Consider the following 15,399-nt stretch of genomic DNA (forward strand, 5'->3'; position numbering starts at 1 on the left):
GAAATTCTCAGCTTCTTCATCCTTCATAACTGGTTTTGGTTCATAAGATGACATTGTTTCATGATATTATTTTTGTAAATATTAATCATAATAACTGAAATATAATATTACCAAATATTCCATGGAATTTTTTTTCTCATTTTCTTTGGATGTAACATAAAATTAATCTTCCCTTCTTTTTTTGTTCTTCCAGCAAGTTCCCTAGATTCAACTTTCTATTTGACTGCAACTTCGTTGCTTAGTCTCACTTCATTTATAGCTAAAGTGTCAAAATTTATATTATTTATTTCCTTAAGTAAGTGTAGAGATTCATTGATCATTACACCAAGATCTCACATTTAGTGAACCAAAAACTAGATTAAGGTTTATAGATGAGCTGAAAACTGTAACTCTTAGAATTCTCTCCTTCCTTTAATATTGCAGAACTAAAAAGAGGACAATCAGGGCTATGAATCAATCTGAATTTTTGTTGCTGTTCTATAGGTATCATGGCTGAAGAATTCATCAACAAGTAAATAGTCTGCTAGCAATATGGCTCCCTCCCTAGGCAGGATGAATATCAGGAAACATACTGTTTTCAAGACTGTAGTTAAAGCCTTTCTGGAATGACAGAAAACTTCAGATAATACTGAGAGCCCAAGATGAATTTCACATAATGATGAGGTATCACACTGGGAATTTGTAGATAATATAATATTATTAAAATAGCCTCAAAATTTGATAAAAGTTTCCATCCATTATACAAAGTAGTAATAAATGTCATGGACTTCATTTGTTCATGGTATTAACTCATAATTATTTAACTCTCACTACCAACAAAATGAAATTAGGAAAACATGAAGAGATAGGTGAGAAAAGGAAATTATAAAAAAATGAACAGGTAAAATATCTACTAAAATGTAGTGTTGTTTCTGCACTATATTTCCATGCTCTATGATTCTGTATTAATATCCTCTTCTCAGTTTTTATTCTTCTAGACTATTTTCTGTACCCTTTAACACTATTGATCCCTCTCTTTCTCCTTAAGATTTTCCTCTCTTTAGGTTCTCAGAAAACTACTCACTCTAACTTCTCCTCAAACCTGACTATTCCTTTTTAGGTTCCTTTTTGGATCCTCATCCAGGTATGCCCATTTAATGTGTCTTACAGGTTCTGTTTAGGGCTTTCTTTTGTTCTTGCTCCATATTAACTAACTGTATAGTTTCATCAGCTCCTACGGTTTTAATTATCATCTCTACATTAATATAAAAATCTAACCTCTCTGCTGACCCCTGTTCTCAAATATCCACATACGTATAAGACTTTATTTTGCCTAGAATATATTTTAAATGGAATATTTAGTATAAATCTTAACTTTGACATATCAAACTGATCTCATCTTTCCCCCAATCTTTCACTCCTTTTAATGTAACTTATTACTATTGAGGGCACTAAATAAACTCCAGAATTTCCATATCACCCTTCAGATAAAATATAAAGCATTCTGTTTGGTATTCAAACCTTTACTAATATAGGTCTCTCATATTTTTCTTGTCTTCTTAAGCCATAATACTTGCCACACACTTTTCAAACCAATGACACTGATCTTTTTGCTTTTCTTGTCCTTTTTGCTTTTCCATGTATAAAACATTTCTTTTTGGGAACTTCCGGTTAAGATGGCGGCTTAGAGAAAGCTAAAGCTCAGATCTCCTGAAAACCCTTCCCGACCAATCTCAAACGATAAGCTCCTAAGGCGCCGAAATTCAAAACGATCAACAGCACAGACCCTGGGAACCCTCCTCCTGGACCTGGACCCGGTTCAAAAGGTACGGCTCCCCTTAAAAGCCAGAACCCGAGATCACTCGGACCTCAGGGGTAGGAGCGCAGAGTCCAAGGCTCCCGGAAGCCGCAGCCCGGCCGGGCTCAGAGAGCAGAACCCTCAGGGCCTTCTACAGTCCCGGTGAAAGTTACTGCCTGGGGCTTCCGCTGCAGAGAGCTGGTCGAAACAACAGCAACCCTCAGGGCGGGCAAGACAGCCTCACGGGCTGGATCCTGCTATCCAAGTCTCAGTGAAAGTCCTTGTCCTCCGAGCTTGGGGAAGCTGCAGCCCATCCCCCCGCAGGCTGACGAAACAGCCTCACGGCCAGCGATTCTGAAGGCAACTTCCGGAAAGCGAGCCGGGGGGAGAGTGTGGCCTCGTGGTCCGACCCTTCCATTCCAGTTCCAGTGAGGCATATTCAGTTTAACCCAGGGAAAGCTCATAGAACCATCTGCCCAGGACTGCCTCTGAACACCAGACAGAGGCAAGAAAAACTAATCCTCCACATTCAGAAATGGCAAACTCCACAGAACCACAGAAGCCCCAAAATACCAAGAAAAATAAGAAGAAAGGGGCGACTTTGGACACATTCTATGGAGCCAAAATACAAAATACAGAGCAGACAGAAGATAATATAAAAGAAAATGCTCCAAAACCTTCCAAAGGAAATGGAAACTCTCCACAAACCTATGAAGAATTTGAATCAGAAATGACCAAAAAGATGGAAGCCTTCTGGGAGGAAAAGTTGGAAATAATGCAAAAGAAATTCACGCATCTACAAAACCAGTTTGACCAAACTGTAAAAGAAAACCAGGCTTTAAAGGCCAGAATCAGGCAGCTGGAAGACAACGATCGTGTAAAAGAGCAAGAATCAATAAAGCAAAGCCAAAATACCAAGAAATTAGAAGAGAACATAAAATATCTCACCGACAAGGTGATAGATCTGGAAAATAGGGGGAGAAGGGATAATTTAAGAATAATTGGACTCCCAGAAAAGCCAGAAATAAACACCAAACTGGACATGGTGATACAAGATATAATCAAAGAAAATTGCCCAGAGATTCTAGAACAAGGGGGCAATACAGCCACTGACAGAGCTCACAGAACACCTTCTACACTAAACCCCCAAAAGACAACTCCCAGGAATGTAATTGCCAAATTCCAAAGCTATCAAACAAAAGAAAAAATCCTACAGGAAGCCAGAAAAAGACAATTTAGATATAAAGGAATGCCAATCAGGGTCACACAAGACCTTGCAAGTTCTACTCTGAATGATCGTAAGGCATGGAACATGATCTTCAGAAAGGCAAGAGAGCTGGGTCTCCAACCAAGAATCAGCTACCCAGCAAAACTGACTATATACTTCCAAGGGAAAGTATGGGCATTCAACAAAATAGAAGACTTCCAACTTTTTGCAAAGAAAAGACCAGAGCTCTGTGGAAAGTTTGATACCGAAAATCAAAGAGCAAGGAATACCTGAAAAGGTAAATATTAAGGAAAGGGGAAAATGTTATCTTCTTCTTTAACTCAAACTCTCTTCTATAAGGACTACATTTATATCAACCTATGTATACTAACATGTGGGGAAAATGTAATGTATAAATAGGGGGTAAAGAAAGACCAAATAGAATAATCATTCTCACACAAAGATTCACATGGGAAGGGGAGGGGAAGAAAACTCCTATAAGAAGGAGAGGAAGAGAGGGGGGGGGGTTACTTAAACCTCAATCTCAGGGAAATCAACTCTGAGAGGGAAAAACATCCAGATCCATTGGGATCTTGAATTCTATCTTACCCAACAAGGGTAAGGAGAAGGGGAAACCAAGGGGGGGAGGGGGAGAGGGAGAACAAAAAGGGAGGGAAAGAGAGGGGGGAGGGGGAGGGAACAAAAAGGGAGGGACTAAAAAGGGAAACATCAAGGGAGGGGACAAGGGGGACTGTTTCAAAGTAAATCACTGGACTAAAAGGTAGAGCCGAAGAAGAAAAGGTTAGAATTAGGGAAGGCAATCAAAATGCCAGGGAGTCCACAAATGACAATCATAACTTTGAACGTGAATGGGATGAACTCACCCATAAAACGTAGACGAATAGCAGAATGGATTAGAATCCAAAACCCTACCATATGTTGTCTTCAAGAAACACACATGAGGCGGGTTGACACCCACAAGGTCAGAATTAAAGGATGGAGTAAGACCTTCTGGGCTTCAACTGATAGAAAGAAGGCAGGAGTGGTAATCATGATATCTGATAAAGCCAATGCAAAAATAGACCTGATCAAAAGGGATAGGGAAGGTAATTATATTTTGTTAAAAGGGACTATAGACAATGAGGAAATATCATTAATCAATATGTATGCACCAAATAATATAGCACCCAAATTTCTAATGGAGAAACTAGGAGAATTGAAGGAAGAAATAGACAATAAAACCATACTAGTGGGAGACTTAAACCAACCATTATCAAATTTAGATAAATCAAATCAAAAAATAAATAAGAAAGAGGTAAAAGAAGTGAATGAAATCTTAGAAAAATTAGAATTAATAGACATATGGAGAAAAATAAATAGGGATAAAAAGGAATACACCTTCTTCTCAGCACCACATGGCACATTCACAAAAATTGACCATACATTAGGTCACAGAAACATAGCACACAAATGCAGAAAAGCAGAAATAATGAATGCAGCCTTCTCAGATCACAAGGCAATAAAAATAATGATTAGTAATGGTACATGGAAAACCAAATCTAAAACCAATTGGAAATTAAACAATATGATACTCCAAAACCGTTTAGTTAAAGAAGAAATCATAGAAACAATTAATAATTTCATCAAGGAAAATGACAATGGCGAAACATCCTTTCAAACCTTTTGGTATGCAGCCAAAGCGGTAATCAGAGGTAAATTCATATCCCTGAATGCTTATATTAACAAACAAGGGAGAGCAGAGATCAATCAATTGGAAATGCAAATGAAAAAACTGGAAAGCGATCAAATTAAAAACCCCCAGCAGAAAACCAAATTAGAAATCCTAAAAATTAAGGGAGAAATTAATAAAATCGAAAGTGATAGAACTATTGATTTAATAAATGAGACAAGAAGCTGGTACTTTGAAAAAACAAACAAAATAGACAAGGTACTGGTCAATCTAGTTAAAAAAAGGAAGGAAGAAAAGCAAATTCACAGCATTAAAGATGAAAAGGGGGACAGCACCTCCAATGAGGAGGAAATTAAGGCAATCATTAGAAATTACTTTGCCCAATTATATGGCAATAAATACACCAATTTAGGAGAAATGGATGAATATATACAAAAATACAAACTGCCTAGACTAACAGAAGAGGAAATAGAATTCCTAAATAATCCCATATCAGAAATTGAAATCCAACAAGCCATCAAAGAACTTCCTAAGAAAAAGTCCCCAGGGCCTGATGGATTCACCTGTGAATTCTATCAAACATTCAGAGAACAGTTAATCCCAATACTATACAAACTATTTGACATAATAAGCAAAGAGGGAGTTCTACCAAACTCCTTTTACGACACAAACATGGTACTGATTCCAAAACCAGGCAGGTCAAAAACAGAGAAAGAAAACTATAGGCCAATCTCCCTAATGAATATAGATGCAAAAATCTTAAATAGGATACTAGCAAAAAGACTCCAGCAAGTGATCAGAAGGATCATTCACCATGATCAAGTAGGATTCATACCAGGGATGCAGGGCTGGTTCAACATTAGGAAAACCATCCACATAATTGACCACATCAGCAAGCAAACTAGCAAGAATCACATGATTATTTCAATAGATGCAGAAAAAGCCTTTGATAAAATACAACACCCATTCCTATTAAAAACACTAGAAAGCATAGGAATAGAAGGGTCATTCCTAAAAATAATAAACAGTATATATCTAAAACCAACAGCTAATATCATCTGCAATGGGGATAAACTAGATGCATTCCCAATAAGATCAGGAGTGAAACAAGGATGCCCATTATCACCTCTACTATTTGACATTGTACTAGAAACACTAGCAGTAGCAATTAGAGAAGATAAAGGAATTGAAGGCATCAAAATAGGCAAGGAGGAGACCAAGTTATCACTCTTTGCGGATGACATGATGGTCTACTTAAAGAATCCTAGAGATTCAACCAAAAAGCTAATTGAAATAATCAACAACTTTAGCAAAGTTGCAGGATACAAAATAAACCCACATAAATCATCAGCTTTTCTATATATCTCCAACACAGCTCAGCAGCAAGAACTAGAAAGAGAAATCCCATTCAAAATCACCTTAGACAAAATAAAATACCTAGGAATCTACCTCCCAAGACAAACACAGGAACTATATGAACACAACTACAAAACACTCGCCACACAACTAAAACTACACTTGAACAAATGGAAAAACATTAACTGCTCATGGATAGGACGAGCCAATATAATAAAAATGACCATCCTACCCAAACTTATTTATCTATTTAGTGCCATACCCATTGAACTACCAAAATACTTCTTCACTGATTTAGAAAAAACCATAACAAAGTTCATTTGGAAGAACAAAAGATCAAGGATATCCAGGGAAATAATGAAAAAAAACACATATGATGGGGGCCTTGCAGTCCCTGACCTAAAACTATATTACAAAGCAGCAGTCATCAAAACAATTTGGTACTGGCTAAGAAACAGAAAGGAAGATCAGTGGAATAGACTGGGGGAAAGCGACCTCAGCAAGACAGTATACGATAAACCCAAAGATCCCAGCTTTTGGGACAAAAATCCACTATTCGATAAAAACTGCTGGGAAAATTGGAAGACAGTGTGGGAGAGACTAGGAATAGATCAACACCTCACACCCTACACCAAGATAAATTCAAAATGGGTGAGTGACTTAAACATAAAGAAGGAAACCATAAGTAAATTGGGTAAACACAGAATAGTATACATGTCAGACCTTTGGGAGGGGAAAGGCTTTAAAACCAAGCAAGATATAGAAAGAATCACAAAATGTAAAATAAATAATTTTGACTACATCAAACTAAAAAGCTTTTGTACAAACAAAACCAATATAACTAAAATCAGAAGGGAAACAACAAATTGGGAAAAAATCTTCATAGAAACCTCTGACAAAGGTTTAATTACTCATATTTATAAAGAACTAAATCAATTGTACAAAAAATCAAGCCATTCTCCAATTGATAAATGGGCAAGGGAAATGGATAGGCAGTTCTCAGATAAAGAAATCAAAACTATTAACAAGCACATGAAGAAGTGCTCTACATCTCTTATAATCAGAGAGATGCAAATCAAAACAACTCTGAGGTATCACCTCACACCTAGCAGATTGGCTAACATAACAGCAAAGGAAAGTAATGAATGCTGGAGGGGATGTGGCAAAATAGGGACATTAATTCATTGCTGGTGGAGCTGTGAACTGATCCAACCATTCTGGAGGGCAATTTGGAACTATGCCCAAAGGGTGCTAAAAGAATATCTACCCTTTGACCCAGCCATAGCACTGCTGGGTCTGTACCCCAAAGAGATAATGGACACAAAGACTTGTACAAAAATATTCATAGCTGCGCTCTTTGTGGTGGCCCAAAACTGGAAAATGAGGGGATGCCCATCAATTGGGGAATGGCTGAACAAACTGTGGTATATGTTGGTGATGGAGTACTATTGTGCTAAAAGGAATAATAAAGTGGAGAAGTTCCATGGAGACTGGAACAACCTCCAGGAAGTGATGCAGAGCGAGAGGAGCAGAACCAGGAGAACATTGTACACAGAGACAAACACACTGTGGTATCATCGAACGTAATGGACTTCTCCATTGGTGGTGGTGTAATGTCCCTGAACAACTTGCAGGGACCCAGGAGAAAAAAACACCATTCATAAGCAAAGGATAAACTATGGGAGTGGAAACACCGAGAAAAAGCAACTGCCTGAATACAGAGGTTGAGGGGACATGACAGAGGACAGACTCTAAATAAACACTCTAATGCAAATACTATCAACAAAGCAATGGGTTCAAATCAAGAAAACATCTAATGCCCAGTGGACTTACGCGTCGGCTATGGGGGGTGGGGGGGGGGGAGGAAAAGAAAATGATCTATGTCTTTAACGAATAATGCTTGGAAATGATCAAATAAAATATATTAAAAAAAAAAAACATTTCTTTTTTCAGCTCTGGACATTTTCTCTGGAAGTCCTCCATACCTAGAATCCTCTTCTTTCTTCTCTCTGCCTCCTGGCTTCCATAACTTCCTTCCTTCCATCGCATCTAGCATCTCATCTTCCAAAAGAAGCCTTTACAAATCCTTCTAAAATTCTAGTACCTTCTCTCTGAAAAGCATTTACTATTTATAGAATATATGTATATTATGTATGTATAGAGATATATACATATACATAAGTGTGTGTATGTTTATTTGTTATCTCCTGAATCATATTGTGATCATTTGAGGACATTTCAGAAAATTATCTTTTTTTTTCTTTTCTTTGCATTCTCAGCATTTTGCACTATGTCTGGCACATGGTAACAAATGCTAATTGGCCAGTGTGATTTACATATCTATATACTCACACACACAATGTACACACATAGATATGCTATATAATTAATATAACCACATTCACAATAGAACATCCACATTGGATCATTTTCATTAGCCTATTTAGTCTATCAAGGGAGAGTTCCCATTTTCTCTAAGCAACCTTCCCTGATCTTGGAGTTGGTAGTAAACTTTCTGCATCTGATATAATAGCTGCCTATTTGGGGATTTGTAAAACATAAGTTATTTAACCCCTTTTCTTTAGATATCTCTTTTGGATTTATCTACATAGTCTTAAGTAGATCATGATATATTCTGGAGGAGATAGATTGCACATCAAGTTTTCTCCAAGCTAAAGAAATCATATATTCTTTGGTGTTAATCACTACCATGAAGGTAATGGAACAATAATGGCTCTGGTCTGGCAGTAAATGAAAATAATTTAGTAAAGGTCTTTTCAAAATTGCCAAAAAAAATTGAATCAAAGCAGCAGGAGGTAATGAATCAATACTAAGAAGGAGGGCAGTGATGGCTCATCTTTTATTCCTTTGTATGGACAATTAAAAGGTATTTTCTATCTTGTTTTATTGGATAAAAGGCTGAAGGTATTTCTATGAATACTCAAAACAAGTTAATTTTCTCATGAGTCATTTACCTGTATACTTCCCTATGAGAAATTATCACACTATATCACTTGACCTGAATTCAGAACACTTTGGTTTGAACTGTAATTTCCCCATTGGGAACCTTGGTAAAACCCTACTCAGAATTGTAGAGATGGTGCAAATTTGCCTACATGTATCAGATATTTAACCCTCACCCAGAGCCCTTTGTAAAATGGAAATAATACTATTTTCACTATATGTTTCACAGGGCTCTTTTGTGGTTTAGCAGAATCAGTGGATATAAAGCATCAAGTAAGAATAAACTAGAGTCCTTAATCTATGGTTGTAGTTCACACTTTCTCTCACTTTCCCCTAGTGTTTCAGCTAATTATTTTTATTCATTATTGTTATCATTCATTCACCATTCTGAGTAATAACATGGTACTTTAAGTTACCTCAATATTAACCAAATTAGAAAGTACCATTTGCTGAACAAATTGTGGTATATGTTGGTGATGGAATATTATTGTTCTCAAAGGAATAATAAAGTGGAGGAATTCCATGGGGAGTGGAACAACCTCCAGGAAGTGATGCAGAGTGAGAGGAGCAAAACCAGGAGAACATTGTACACAGAGACTATGTGTACAATTGTACACTGTGGTATGATTGAATGTAATGGACTTCTCCATTAGTGGCAATGCAGTGATTCTGAAAAACTTGGAGGAATCTACGAAAAAAAAAAACACTATCCACATTCAGAGGAAACAATGTGGGAGCAGAAACACAGAAGAAAAACAACTGCTTGATCACATGGGTTGATGGGGATATGATTGGGGATGTAGACTCTAAACAATCACCCTAGTGCAAATATTAATAATTTAGAAATAGGTCTTGATCAATGACACATGTAAAACCCAGTGGAATTGTGCATCAGTTATGTGGAGGGGGGGGGGAGGAAGGGAGGGAAAGAACATGAATCATGTAACCATGGAAAGATATTCTAAATTAATTAAATACAATTTTTCAATTAAAAAAAAGAAAGTTCGATTCAACAAAGACCCTGAGCCTTCAAAAACAAAAATACTGAAGATATGAGATTCATGACTTTGGATATTTGTACTATGTATTGCACCAACCCATACTCTTCTAATACACATTGCTATTATGATTTTTATTTATCATGACAATAAGAGCCTTTAGTAATTTTTCTATCAAAATGTATGAGCATCTATTTCTATGTGTGGATGAGAAAAATGGCATGACAAAAGATGAAGAGGAAGTCAATTTATTAATATGTGACTTTGATAAAGTGACTGAAAACCTAGATCTCAGTTCTCATAGTTAAAACATGAAAGGATTAGGCAAGTTATCCTTTGAGAACCTTGTACACAGGTCTAGAGATCTATGATCCTAGGATCTAAGGGATGGGGATAAAGGAATGGAAATGTTCATAATGGGATATATTCAATACTAAATAGCAAGACATTCTTTGGGGCATGCTATAGGAAATATTAAATTTCTATTTTCTGAATCAATTATATTCTTTCATCACCTTTTATTTTATACTTTATATATAAACTCACATACCTATGTATGTATGTGTGCATGTATAAAATATATATTTCTATCTATATATCTATATGTACTCTGTGTATATGTGTATGTGTATGTAATTCAAAGCATACTACTAGTATTGATATCTCTGTGTTCATTCTGATCCAGTATTTGAAAGGAAATTTATTCTCAAATAATAATTTAGTATGTTAAAGTGCATTCTTTTTCAATTGGCTTTGAAACATCCACAACACACCTCCTAAAAGTATCTATAATCACCCAGAAACTTTTTCATCATAGTAGCTTATTACGGCACTGGACATTGCATATTGGAAGTATCCTATATCTCTGTGGACTCTCTCTAATTTGGTGGTTTCTCTCCAAAACTTTATATAATAGGGAGACTCAGTATTGCCACTATTACCAGCATTGTGTAATGGAGGGTGAGAAATGGAGTCCCCCACTAGTAAATTTAGGACTAGAGTGTGGTAGAGATGGAATAGAGCCAGAAGGTAGAGAGGAGGGATAGATTGTTTCTCCCCTCTCTTTCCCTAGAAAAACCCACACTAGTTGTCTTCAGAGTCACAAACTATATTTCTTTAGAGGCTGGGTGGAAGTTAAGTCCAGGACAGCTCTCCTGCCCAAGCTTCAGGTTCCTCTCCCTAAATATTATGAGCAGGCACTTGATCTATAGAAACAGTTATTTATTCTTGAGGGACATACAAAAGGCAGGGTAAGTGAGATTGTGGGATAAGGTAATGGGAAAGAAGGAAATGGGAAGTCCCTAAGGATTAACAATTGAACCCCTTCTCCCCGGATCCTTCAGGGTCAGGCCTTCCCTTCCTGACCCTCTGGGGTCAATTGTGAGAGCTGTCCTGACTTCTACCTGTCCTAGTTATGATATCAAGTTCAGGGACTGCTTTAGAGGGAGAGAGGAAATCTTCCTGGGATGGATGGCTTTATGACAAAGTCCTATCCACTCCTGTTGTCTTCCACTGGATTCAGGGATCTTGATTCACAGAAGGGTGATCAAGACTCAGAGGTTCTGTCAGACCAACCTCTCTGGAGGGCTCCCCAAAGAGAAGCGAGTTAACTGCTTGGATTCTCTCAGCTCCTCCGTTCTTTCACCAGAATTCTCCATCCTTTCTGCCCTTCCCCAGCTTGATTTATTCTTCTGGCAGATTGAGTCTGGGTTTCCTTTTTTACAATTATCCCCCCTCAAGGTTATACTTCAGGCTCTCTGAGGTTTTTCTCCACGGGCCCAGCATCTGGTTGGTGGCATAATCACTATTTTTGCTGTGTATTTACTAAATTATCAATGTTATAGGTAAGAAATATAAAGAACGTAGAGACCTATTGCTTCATTGATACAAGGAGAGAGAGAGAGAGACAGGGACAGAGACAGAGAAACTGAGACAGAGACATGGAGAGAGAGAAACAGAGAGACAGAAACATACAGAGACAAACAGACAATGAGAGAGAGGCAGAGGCAGGGAGACAGAGATAAAAGACAGACAGTGAGACCTAGACAGAGATGTAGAAAAAGCAACAGAGATCAAGACTGAGACATATAGACAGACGGAGATGAAGACAGTGATTGACATATAGCTAGAGACAGAGATAATGACAGAGACAGAGAAAGAGACAAAAGTTTCAGATTTCAAAGATAATAATCTAACAGGAACTAAGAAATGGTTAAAAATAGATTAAAATAAATGAAACCATTGTTTTAAAAAAAGAGCAAATAATTTCCATAAAGAAATTCATTTCACTCAAGATTTGATGAGCGAATTCTTGTCATTGATCTTTAAAAAAGTATAAAGAAGTTGCAAGATGCCCCAAGACTAGAAATGAAAAACACCCTCCTAAGTTCCAAAGGTAAATAAAAGGTGATTCCTCCAAAGCACAAGTGATGAAATTGTTTTGAACTGCTTAAAAATTCCTGGAATAAATAGTTAAAGAAATATTGGTACAAATCAGTCAATAAGCATTATTAAGAATCTATAATGTGCCAGATGCTATCATCAGACAAGGCTTATTGCAGATACCTAATAGGAGCTAAATGCATTTCCCTTTTATAAAAGGTATACTAGACTGGTAGCTTAAGGAAATGATAGCAATATGTCATATTTGGATTGCTGGAAGACTTTTAAGGATCTTTAGTGCTCTCTTCAGAGAAAAGGTGAAGATATATAAATGAGGTGATAGTATAGGTAGGAATACAGTATTTTAAATTGGCTGAATTACGATACTCAAAAATATTTCAATGTATGTTAAAGTGTGAGGTCTAAGGTGATATGTCCCAGGGCTTTCTATTTGATCTTTGCTGTTCAACAATTTTAAAAAAAAATCATTTATAGAATACATATCAAATTTTCATATGTTTCTCCTGAATTTTTCAAATTAAACTGGATAGAAAACATAATACATTGGATGTCAGTCTAAGAATTAAAAATCATATTGACAGACTGAAATGGTAGCCCAAATAAAACAATTTTTTTTCAATAAGAGTGCAAAAAGTCATGCATTTAGAGCAAAAAAAAAGCTATACAAAGTTAGTATGAGGACAAGTTAAAAACATTTTGTGTAAAAAACAATGGCCTGAATAGTTTTATTGTGCAGGTGAATCTATAGTATGATGTGACAGATGAAAAAAATCCAATCAGAACTTAGACTGCATTAATAAAAGATTATATAATAATCAGATGAGAAAACTGATAATTCCATTGTCTCCTGTCTTGGTCAGTTCACATATGAAAAAAAATGTGTCTACCTCTGTTCACTAGATAAAAAAGAGCCTGAAAAACTAAAGGAAACAGGGAACCGAAAGGTAATAAGATTCCAAGATGTATGAAAGGGGAAAGAAACTGGTCATAACTGTCTAGAAGAAATGATTTTTTTGGAGTAAAAACACACAAAAACTTCTGTCTTCAATTACTTAAACCATTGCCATGTCGAAGATAGATTACATTTATTCTTTTTTTTAAAACCCTAACCTTCTACCTTAGAATCAATACTGTGTATGGGTTCCAAGGCAGGAAAACATTAAGGGCTAAGCAATGGGGTTTAAGTGACTTGCACAAGGGCAGACACAGCCAGGATGCTCTCAATCCACTGAGCCACCTAACTTCCCTCTATATTCATTCTTCTGAAAACCAAGGAGTGGACATTGGAAAGAAGCAGATGTCATTTCAATATTGTGAGAGAACACTTCTTGTCATTTAGAGCTGCTCCACAAAAGAATGGCTGCATGAAGTCCTCAAATGCAAGATGAATGGCCAGTTGTCAGAGATGTTGTAGATGTTGCCTATGCTATAAGTAGAAGCTGGACTAGAAAAGCTCTGTTTCTTTTAAACTCTGGAGATTTCATGGTGATGGGAGACTAGAATCTAGATTTCAGAAGGAATGCTACGTGTGTGTGTGTGTGATTTTTTTAAAGAACAATCAGAAGAGACCTTAAGAGACCATCTGGTCTGATCAATCCATTCATCTTAGAGGTGAGAAACTTGAAGCACATTGAACCAATGTTAGAGAAGCCATAAATGGCAGAGCAAGGTCATCTAACTCTGCCTGTGCTTTGTCCAGTGTCTTGCTCTTCCTCTCAGCTCCTATAGACTCTCTTCACCTGTCTCTTTGATCATTTTACCATTATATATATGCACCTCATTTCATTTTTTAGTATTTAGTGTTCTTCAGACAGCTGGATAGTGAAGTGGATGAAGTAGGGGACCTAGAGTAAGGAAGACCTGAGTTCAAATCCACTCTCAGGAGTTTCCTCATTGTGTGACCTTGAGCAAATCACTTGTCATCTGAATGTCTCAGTATCCTTAATGGTAAAATGGAGATTATAATACCATCTACATCACAGGGTTTTGTGAGGAACAAATGAGATGCCACTTGTAAAAAAATTCATCAATGTGATAGTCACATAGTAGGTGCTTAATAAATGCATATGCTCCTCCATGGATCTGTTGATTTATCTCTAGAAAACTGTTAAAAAACTTTTTATTTGTCCATGGTTTCCACTGACACACATTTTCCTTTGTGAAGTTTTGCTCTTCTTCTTCTCTCACTATTTCCCATTATTATTAAACATGATGGTATTCTATTTTTTGTCCCATCCATTCGCTATTTCTTTGGCAACTTCTTGGGGACATTTTCTATCCCATGCCTTTATGCCATTGTCACTGTCCTATATCTACAGTTTTAGCTTTGTCAACATTTCTTTTATACATTATATCTGTTTTACTGTCTTCTCATCTCCTTCTTGATATCTTGCTTCTACCTGAAATTGATGAAAAAGGGTGATCACCTTATCTATTTTCCTAAATCTTTTATCTCTCCCTTGGGAATGATTTCTGTCAACTCCATCAAACAAACTTGCAAGCCTGGTGAATGTTTTGTACCTTCCTTCCTGTATAGTTCTGACAGCTATTCTCTTCCCAAATTCTGATGGCTAGATAATTTTATTTTTCCAAGTCCGACGTTTTATCCTGTGATTTACATCTGTTTTAATTTCTTCTCAGCTTTCTGCTACTCACCATTTTTCCTGCTGCTATAAAAAAAAACAATTTAAATCATTTATACATTTCCTAAAATCCCCCTTTTCCCTTATTTGTTCATCAAATTCATTTTGTATTACTACTCACCTTTATGGTTATAGTCTCTTTTCCCTGACTATCATATCATCAATCATTTATCCTGTAAGGAATACTGATATTGTAAAGCTCCATTCTCCCCTTGTATCTTCGAGCTTTCATGTGAGTTTCCAATATGACCCAAAGTGCACTTGTTCTTTATCAGGCACTTTCCTTTCCCTCAGATCACTCTTACAGGAACACAGACATTATAAATCTTCTTTGGAGATTGTTGATAAATTTCAAGTTGAAT

General features: G+C 36.7%; 1 protein-coding gene across 1 annotated transcript in view; it reads right to left on the bottom strand.

The window, feature by feature from the left end:
* HCN1 (hyperpolarization activated cyclic nucleotide gated potassium channel 1) overlaps positions 1–15,399 on the bottom strand; it is a 609,900-nt gene that overhangs the window by 62,430 nt on the left and 532,071 nt on the right. The window lies entirely within an intron of this gene.

This window comes from Monodelphis domestica, chromosome 3, assembly GCF_027887165.1.
Source record: "Monodelphis domestica isolate mMonDom1 chromosome 3, mMonDom1.pri, whole genome shotgun sequence".
Classification (NCBI taxonomy): Eukaryota; Metazoa; Chordata; class Mammalia; order Didelphimorphia; family Didelphidae; genus Monodelphis; species Monodelphis domestica.